Source organism: Vicia villosa, linkage group LG7, assembly GCF_029867415.1.
Source record: "Vicia villosa cultivar HV-30 ecotype Madison, WI linkage group LG7, Vvil1.0, whole genome shotgun sequence".
NCBI lineage: Eukaryota > Viridiplantae > Streptophyta > Magnoliopsida > Fabales > Fabaceae > Vicia > Vicia villosa.
Genome location: NC_081186.1, coordinates 98072839 through 98083616, shown reverse-complemented (window position 1 = coordinate 98083616; position 10778 = coordinate 98072839). Strand labels below are relative to the sequence as shown.

The 10778-nt window shown below is 36.7% G+C and overlaps 1 long non-coding RNA gene across 1 annotated transcript; it reads right to left on the bottom strand.

The window, feature by feature from the left end:
• Window positions 1-263: 263 nt before the first annotated feature.
• On the bottom strand, window positions 264-748 carry LOC131617951 (uncharacterized). Its single transcript, XR_009288710.1, has 3 exons — window positions 638-748; window positions 453-534; window positions 264-359 (listed from the first exon to the last, which is right to left on the bottom strand). It is a non-coding gene; the product is annotated as an uncharacterized LOC131617951 (long non-coding RNA).
• Between the last annotated feature and the right edge of the window lie 10030 nt (window positions 749-10778).

The following is a 10778-nucleotide window of genomic DNA, read 5'->3' as shown; positions in this document are numbered from 1 at the left end:
ATAATATCCAAAATTATATATATACATCATATATTACAACATCAATAATGTTATATAAAATTGTAAGTAAATCGACACAAATCCTACATGAAAAAGTGCTTAATGTAAAAATGACTCAAATCCTCTTTTATTTCTTCCAACTTAAGTTTCGGGTATGAAGCGGCACGGAATTCGTCAAGGTACTACAAAAAAAAAAATATGAATGATACATTTAGTTAAATGTAATAAGTTATATGAAATTATCTTAAGTTATAAATTCATACCGTGAGCGGAATCTCTAATTGATTTGCCTGAAGGATTTCTTTTATATACCGCAATACAAAGTATCCGCAATCGTAACTGTTTCGCTGTTGCGGACACTACATAGAAAAACAAATAAGATTCTATAGTTGTGCATTGTTTTATCAAGTAGCATAAATATATTATAAGCAACATTGTGAAAAATAATGTACCTGCACTTGGATCCAAGTAATGTTGCTAGATTTAGTTCGGGATACCTGTGCGTCCCGTTGACTTCGGAACACTTGTATTGATCTAATTAACAAATATATAAAAGCATATGTTTAGATCAATCCCACAAATAAGTAAATATATATATAAATATACACGAATATATATTTAGAACGATCCCACTTACAAATCAACGATGTCCTTCATGGCCTGATAATTGGTCCATTCACCGTTTACCGAATTCAGATAATACACGACTTCCCTTATAGGGTTGATAGCAAGCAGCAACCAGTGTGCTCTATAAATAAAAACAATAGGTTATATGAAAATTTTGCTATACACAAAAGAAACAGAGATTAGATGAACAAAGAATGAGAAACTAACCCTACTGGTCGGGTATTATACGCCCAAAGATGCAGACTTTCTGTGTTGCCGGTGGACATGAATCTATCGACTAAGTGCTGTCTAACTGATTCCGGTTCCGAAGCAATTGCCATTCCGCTGCAGTGGGCGGAAGACATGAAACGGAATCTGTTAGACAACGGAGTCCCGCGCAACACTCTGTCATACAACAACCTTAAATAAAAACATAACAAACATTAGATTATTTTCATTGAAATGTGTAAATAAATTATATTGTGAGACTAATTAAATAATATATCGGATGAGGGAATATTACCGGATGTATGAGTGCATGTTATTGACGCCTAGTTGATCATGCTTAAAAATCTCCTCCAAGTCATCAAGTTCAATAAGTGACTTGAATTCAATACCGAAGACACTCTCATCCATAACGATTTCACGTAAAGCACCGTCCTTCAAATCGGACATATCAACCATTGTTGCGAGCGTCGACCGGTATCGAGGCACAAAAGCACCGCCTTTTTTTCCCGCTGGCTTCGGAGGACCAGTGGGTGGTACGGTACGAACATGCTGCGTCACTTGTTGTGACTCCCGAGCGGATGCCTAAAAATCATATAAGTTAGGTAAAATATAAAATCATGCAGATTTAGATTCAGATTAATTATTAACACTTTAAATGTACCTCTTTTAGTGATGCAACAGACTCCTCCTCCTGTAAAATCCCTTTACCCTTATTTGCGGGTTTTATAGGAGCAATCTAAAATTAAAATGTAAAAAATAGTTAATAAACGGTTTTGAATTGACATTCGAAAACTAAATGATTTCTTAATCGTTTTCAATATACCTCATCACTAATGACAATGAGCTCCGAGGGCCATGCAACAAATGATCCTATTGCATCTCGCAGCAATGTCGTCTCTGAGACCAAGTCAGGTACCGGTAGCATCGCATCATGATCTACTACAACATCCACCGATACTTTCAGGTGTCCATCCGGGAGCGGTCTATGGTGAAGTAAATCTCCCACAGTGTTGTGCACTTTTCCCATGCCAACTAGGCGATAACACGGTGCCGATAAGAATAGTTGGCAAGAAGAAATGCCCTAAACCAATAGTAAATATAAAGTCATTATCGTTAACAAAATAGAACAATTTGTAAGGAAATAGAACAATTTGTAAGAAATACCTCGGGAAATTTTCTTTGACCGTTGAAACTAGCTTTATCACTAGTTTCTCTCACCGATGCAGTATTGCACTTTTCTCTCATATACAAATCTTTATCTTTTTGCAATGCAGAGACTTGTGCTTGCAATTCCGCCAACTTTTGCAACACTTCTTCATTTGAAGGATTTCTTCTCCTAGGATTCTTGTAATAAGAGGTTGGAGTCACACCATGACCCTTACCCCTCACCCGACCGGGATACTCAGGAGCATGCAGGGCTCTACTAAGTACGCTCCTATCATCATGATCCTCACCGGTGGACACCGATTGCGACAAGGTCTCCTGTAATTCATTTATATTTCAATAATTATTAGTGGAGATAAAAAATCATATATATATTTAAAAACATTTGATTTAAATAAAGACACAGTATTATACTTACACATTCAGTATACACTCTCTGAACTTCGGGATCGACGGCTTGATTCTTGCCCACCCGAGCTTCCCTCCACAACACATGTACAGGAAGTGAGGTTTCCTCTCTTTTAGACTCCTCCAACTATGCATTGACACAAATCGCAAAATCGTCAAATAAAACACATTTAGACAATTAATTAAAACGCATTTCTATTTACTTACGATTTTATCCTCCAAGCGTGCATATCCCATACGCCCTTTTTTTGTATGGATATGCGGGTTTTGATGCTCTCGCGCTATTTGTGACACTCCTTTTCCGAAAAGCTTCATCTCTTTGATTTACAAACTTAACCCAATCTTCTTCATCAATGAAGATCTTATACTTTAGTGGTCTTCCCGGCGCCTCTTCAAGAAAGTTTCCATCTTTATCCTTAAGATAGTTATTTGTCAAAAAAGCTTTCCACCCTCTATATCTTTTTCCGGCCAAACTAAGTATGTACTTTTTACGCTCATCTGGTATGTCAAAGGTCCTCTGCAAAAAAACATACGCATAGTGTGTTAGTATAAGTAATGTAAACAATTTATCGTCAATATAATAACAACAACCATATATGGTATATACCTGAAGCTCTTCCCAAATCGCCTTTTTTTTATTATCCAAGTCGTCACTCTTCATATTCCATTTAGCTACGGAGATTGGAATATGCATACGAACAAGTGTACCAATGTAACTTGTCAACTTTGCAGAATTAGGACCAATTGGTTGGTTTTCAGAATTCCATTCCAAAGGGTATACTAATCCTTGGTCTCTATGTCGTATGATTCCCTTCATAATCGTGATGCCTCGTGCAACTTCTTTTGCTTCAGTATCAGGTGGAGCATTTGTATCCGGAGCATCTCTTTCTTGTGAGTTTTCTTGTGAGTTTGTAGGTGGAGCATCTTTATCTGAAGCCATTGAACCTGTATCAAACAAAGTAAAGCACATTAGTAAAGCACTATAGACCTGTATCTGAAGCCATTGAACCTGTATCAAACAAAGTAAAGCATTCAACGGAAAGTTGTCGGAATTGAACGAAATTTACATGGCTATGGTAAAACGTCCCCACGGACTCAAAAATAAAGTCGGTTTTCCGAAATTCAGACCCTAAGCCCGACTTTTGATTACGGGCAGAAGCAAAACCGATAAAAAAACAGTCCCGAAATGTAAAGATAAGTGCATGAGCAGATCCGGAATCGTCAAAATAGTATATTTACATGTAAAGAAGTCGACAAACGGATACATGGTTCAAAACAAATTAGTCGGTAAAAATTGAATAAAATAATCGGTACAAATTGAATAAAACAATCGGTACAAATTGAATAAAACAAATTGAATAAGTACTATACTATTGAATAAAACAATCGGTACAAAGTGAATAAAACTATTACCTTTATCACTAACGTCTCTTTCTTTTCTTGGTAGGATTGTGTTCAACGCGTCTCTTAACAACGCGGACGGTTGGATTAATCCAAATACCCTCATTATGATCATTTCTAGTACAAGATTCATTCTCATTTTGATCGCTTCTTGTACAAGAATCAATGCCAACACCAATATCACCTTGATCTTCAATGTTTTCATCAACTATTTTGTTAGATAAAAGCACTATAGACCATTTCGTACTTGAAGGATCATTGACATAGAACACTTGTTTAGCTTGAGAGGCTAGAATGAAAGGCTCATCTTTGTACCCTACCCTATTGAGATCCACTTGCAAAAATCCTGACTTATCCATTCGTATGCCACTATTATTTTCAACCCACTTGCAACCAAATACAGGAATCTGAAACTTCGCGTAATCAAACACCAAAATGCGCTCGATAACCCCAAAATATGACAAATTTGCAAATTTCGGATTTAAGTCATTCGCACTTGATATGTGCATTGCTTCAGCCACCAAGGTAACACCACTATTTTGCATAGTACTTTTATCATCCTGTTCTTTGGTATAAAATGTGTATCCATTAATTGCGTATGCGCTATAAGAAAGCACAATTACAGTTGGACCATAGGCTAAGCATCTCAACCTTTCTGTTACTGAAGCAGGATCTGAACGATACTTTGAATAAATATGATCCCTAAACCACGGTATGAAACTTCGATTGTGCTCTCGTACTATCCAGTTCTCATTTCTATTTGGATTTAAATCTCGGAGAACAATCTTACGCATTTCAACATACGGCTCAACCTCAATCTCATTGTGCAGAACATACAAGTGCGCTTGATCCCGTTCGACCATTGATACTGTCACAACTTTATTTCCAATTAGCCTTTTTCCTTCTTTTTTTTCGACAATATGAGACTTAGGGAGTCCAATAGATTGAACATTTGACAGATATTCAGTACAAAACTCAACCGCTTCTTCAACAACGTATCGTTCCGCAATACAGCCCTCCGGTCGGCTTCTGTTTTTCACGTACCCTTTTAATATTTTCATATAACGTTCAGCAGGGTACATCCATCTCATATAAGTTGGTCCGCACAATTGTGTCTCTTTCACAAGATGCACGACTAGATGAACCATTATGTCAAAAAACGAGGGAGGAAAATACATTTCAAGATCACATAAAGTAACAACTATCTCTTTTTGCAATGTTGGTAAGATCGCGGGATCGACCACCTTACTGCAAATTGACCTGAAGAAGAAACACAACTTAGTTATTGCGCTTCTTACTTTTTCTGGAAGAATAGAACGTATACCTATTGGTAAAAAATGTTCCATTATAACATGACAATCATGCGTCTTCAAACTCTTTAACTTGAGGTCTTTCATGGACACAAGTCTTCTAATATCTGAAGAGTAGCCTTCTGGAACTTTAACTTCACTGAGAAACTTACACAATGTTTTCTTCTCCTTTCTAGATAGAGTGTAAACAGCAGGTGGCAGATATGTTCGTCTTCCTTTCGTCACGGGTCCCAATTCAGTTCTCATTCCCATGTTTACCATGTCCTTCCTTATGTTAAGGCCATCCTTAGACTTTCCTTGTATATTGAGTAACGTACCTATGACGCTGTCAAATACATTTTTTTCAATATGCATAACATCCAGGAAATGTCTTACGTACAACGACTTCCAATATGGAAGTTCAAAAAAAATTGACTTCTTCTTCCACCCACCCTTGACAAGTGAATGTGCAAAAGGCTTGCCAAACTGAGTGCTCACATCTTTCACCTTTTCAAAAATTTGATCACCTGACAAAAAAGGCGGGGCTGTACCGTGTTCGGCCTTTCCGTTGAATGCTTTTCTCCACCCACGGTAGTGATGATTAGAATTTAAGAATCTACGATGGCCGAGAAAGACATTCTTCTGACAAAGCTCCAATCGTGTCGTATCGGTTTCATCTTCACAAACGGGACACGCCTTTTGACCTTTATTGCTGTACCCGGATAGATTTCCGTATGCTGGAAAATCATTAATTGTTCCAAACAACATCGCCCTCAAGTTGAAACTTTCCTTCCTATACCCATCGTAAACCTCCACACCGTTCTCCCACAAAAACTTTAAATCTTCGATTAAGGGTGCCAAGTATACATCTATGTCATTCCCTGGTTGTTTAGGCCCAGAAATTAGCATAGATAACATCATGTACTTACGCTTCATACATAGCCACGGAGGTAGGTTATAGATCATAAGAATCACAGGCCATGTGCTATGCGAAATACTTTGAATACCATGCGGGTTCATTCCATCAGTAGACAATGACAACCGAAGGTTTCTTGCTTCTTTTCCAAATTCAGGATATTCAGTATCAACTTTCATCCATTGTGGTGAGTCTGCCGGATGTCGCAACTTCCCATCAATAATTCTTTCATCTGCATGCCAAGTCAAGTGTCTTGAATCGGTCTCACTACGATACATGCGTCTAAATCTCGGAATTATAGGAAAATACCATAAGACTTTAGCAGGAGACAACTTTTTCTTATATCGAGGGGCACCACATTTAGGACACTCATTCAACGCTGCATACTCGTTTCGAAACAAAACGCAATCGTTTGGACATGCATGTATCTTATCATAGCTCATGCCAATAGAGGACAACATCTTTTTGGCTTCATACGTTCGATTGGGAAGAACATTATCCTCTGGTAGCATATCTTTCATAAGGGCTAATAACTCTATGAAACTTTTATCCGACCATCCATTGTCCGCCTTTAAGTTGTACAACTTTAACACCGCAGACAATCTTGTGAATTTTGAACAACCATCATACAACGGTTTCTCTGCATCGCTTACCAACCTCTCAAACATTTTGGGACAATCCGCAAGATCTTCTTCAAGCGCTTCTGCAATCTCTTCGACTCGATCGCAATCGTATGTGTCTGTGCAATCGTCGTTTGAAGCATACTTCCTATTACAACTCGACCCAGCATTCCCGTTACTTTTCTCACCATGCATTGTCCAACATGTATAACTTCTATCAATTCCAAACCGTAGTAAATGGGATCCCAACTTTTTCCCGTCAACCTTATCCCCATAACAGCAACCCAAGCAAGGACACGGCATTCGAAGCGGGTCTTCGGAGTGCGCAACCGCAAACTCAACGAATTCCCATACCCCTTTCTCGTACTCTTTCGACAATCGGTTTGATCTCATCCATGTCTTATCCATGACTTAATTAAGCTAAACAAATGCTTCTTGGTTTCTCTATCAGGTACTAAGGAATTCTGTCAAGATAATAAATAGCTATCATCATTATGTTTTGATCAGAATACTTAATGAGATCCTATAAAGTGTGAATAATAGAATACCTAATCAGAATACCTAATTAGAATACCCGATTTCTTAAAGAAGACATTACCTTATTTCAAGGTAATATAAGTCCACAAACCAAAAAATGGATTGAGAGACACTAAATTGAAATTAAATAGAACCATAAACAATAAACTACAAGCAGAAAACAACAAACTATAAGCAAGAAGAAAGGGATAGTAACCTGAGTTAGACTTGATGTGGGAGACGGGTAGGTTTGAATCGGCGTTGTACGAGTAGAAACCAAAGCCTTCAAAGTAACTGTAAAATTAAACACACACGATGCAGTTAAATACACCACTACTAACACAATATCAAAAAAACCCCAATCTAAATTGAACATATTAAAGTTAGTTTCTATACTGCAAAATTCATCATAATACCAGTAATTTGAGAAAGAAATTTACTAATAAGCCAGATTCAACAATTTAGGAATTTACTGAATAAACTATTTAGGAACTCCTAACATTTGCAACACAAAAGTAAAACAATAAGGGAGACCACATGTACCTATATCAAATGGTTAAAACCAATGAAACCAGTATGACACATCCAAGGCAGATAAGTTGGTAACTATTGTTTTTCACTTCTAACTCTTCTTTTTTATTGATATTCAACTCTACTTGTTTGTGATTTTTTCTTTTTGGTAAACTTTTTAATTAAATTATTTACTTTTGATAACTTCAGCAGAATGAATGCATAAAGAAAGTTAGATTATATCCCTTTCTTTTGTATATCTCTCAACTCTCAAGTATATTCCAAGTTAATATGACAACTCATCATTTAAAATTATCTAACAAATTCTACAAGAGATAAAATAGTAATGAAGAAAATCTATTTAACATACTTTCATCAAACAAAATCTATTTAACAAATTCTACAAGAGATAAAATTATCTAAATTCTAACAAAATCTAACAAATTATCTAACAAATTCCTCAAACAAACTTTCATTTTCAAATTGATATCAAACAACACAGCAGGAAGTAGTTTTCAACATACATAGTTACCTTGATCCATTCTATTTCAACAAACTTTCTTCATTACTATTTTATCTCTATCATAAATTTTTCTACTGCAAATTAAATGTGACAAATAACAATCATCCGTATCAGAAAGCAACAATGTGCAGTTCAAATTTCGCAACACTATAGCTCTGTACCATTGCTATTTGACAAACCCTAACGCCAATTGCAATGACTGATAAAACCTTTGCTGATTAAACAAACCCTAATGCCAATTGCAATGACTGTATTCAAAATCAAAGTCGAGCATATATAAAACCCAGCTATGCAGAATCAAAATCAAAGATACCTGTGAAAATCAGAGTCGATTCGAGGAGACGAAGATGCCTTCGCGTATGAACTTTGTTGCTGAGCTACGGTGGCGAAGAGAAGAAGATGATTGTAGGATGAATGTGGTTGCAGTGAAGAGAAGGAGATGAACGTATGGCTCTACGGCGGCGATTTCGCGTGGAACAGTAGCAGAGCGAAGGGAGATATGGGTTTCGTTATTAGCTTAGAGAAGAACAGTACTGAAGGCAAATAGCGTATTTTGTTAATTTTGTTTTAGAAATTTTAATTTTAAATTAGCTACTAGAGCGCTTTTCAAAAGCGCCTTTGTAACCCCATCTACACCAGCGCTTTTTGAATAAAAGCGCTTTCGTATCCCCCCCCCTTTACCAGCGCTTTTGAAAGCGCTTTCGTACCCCCCCCTTTACCAGCGCTTTTTGAAAGCGCTTTCGTACCCCCCCTTTACCAGCGCTTTTTGAAAGCGCTCTCGTACCCCCACCCTTTACCAGCGCTTTCTAGAAAGCGCTCTCGTACCCCCACCATTTACCAGCGCTTTTTTCCCTTGTTTTTTTTTTGTTTTTAGCGAAATCTTTAAGAGCGCTTTTTCCTAAAAGCGCTCTCGTAGGGGTGCTGCTAAAGATTATATTTGTTGTAGTGATTTAATCCTTTTACATTTACAATGCAAGCCTCTTTTTTCATATAAACTATCATATAATGCATGTCTACTATGTATAGAAGGTTATGACCCATTAGTTACCCATATCTAAAATGAGAAAGATAGGGTTGAAAAGACCAAACAAGTGCAAGACTTGAGAGCGAGTTCGCCACGTTCTCCTACATGTTTGGAGATTTTTTTTTTTTGATAAGCAAACATCTATTCAATTTCGAGTACTAGGGGTACTCGAACCCGAATACAAAAAACACCAACAATTTAAACCATACATCGGTGTTTACAAAAAGTCCAACGGGTATTTGCACCATTCGTAAAAATTACAAGGGAGACGGTTGACGTCTATTTGTAGCCACCACCACGAATACATTTTAATCTTAAAGATCAATTCGTCAACATCCACTACTTCCTCCTTAAATACAATGCCGTTCCTACATGTTTGGAGATGATTCACCAAACATGTTATAACAACTAACAAAATTATCCTGGAGAGAATTGAATAGTTCCATGTCTCACTAACTAATTGAAATCACATCTACTATATTAAAGAGATGAGTCATCAATTACACTTTTTGATAGTTCAAGCCATATTCTATGTGGCTGAGTATATTTGCAAAAAGACAACACCACTCAAGAGAGGATCGGAGCTCTATATACTAGTTCAAAGAACTTAGTCGTCTTCACTTATTAATGTATCATAAACGTATAGCCCTCTTATGTGACTTTTCGCTTGGGTGGTCATCATTATTATACAATTGCAAGTACACTCACAAGCATCTTTAAATTCTTCTTGCTTTTAACTCACATTTATTTAAGTTTTTTTTACTTAAGTTGTATTGTTTTATATTTTTATTTATTTTTAATTATTAAAAATGAAGACATTCTTAATTATATATTTATGATTATCTTATATATTAAAAGATGTAGTAGCATGGGCAGTAAGATATCAAGTAATGCACAATGGATGATGTATGAAGTTGATGATAGCATCTTGCTAGAAATGCATGAGAAACATAAATGACATGAATGGTATACATGATGTTTTTGTGTAAAAAACTGGATATGGTGGGACTTGTCCTCATAGGTGAGGAAAGCTTGGAAACTAGATGTTACTGTGATGAGCTTTGGGATTTGGAAGCAGTGAGCGATGCACTTTGTTCTAAGAGAAGTGTCTTGTTTAAACCTCTTGCGGGAACCCCTTTTATAGCCTCAGCTTGGTCCCTTAAAGCCTCATTTAAGAAGCGTCTATGGAACTTCTATGGTTACAGATGTTTCTACTGAAGGATAGAAAAACACTTAGAAAGGGGGGTTTGAATAAGTGTAGCTTTAAAACTCTTAAGATAAAAACAATTTGCACAATGATTTTTATCCTGGTTCGTTGTTAACTAAACTACTCCAGTCCACCCCCTTGGAGTGATTTACCTCACCTGTACACAAGATTACAATGGTTTTCCACTTAGACAACCTCTAAGTCTTCTAGAGTATTCTGATCACAACCTGATCACTCTAGGAACACAATGCTTAGATACCCTCTAAGACTTTCTAGAGAATCCGATCACAACTTCATCTCCTCTAGTTCTTACAAATGAATTTAAACAAAATTCTTACAAGAGTATTACAATGCTTCTTACAAGCT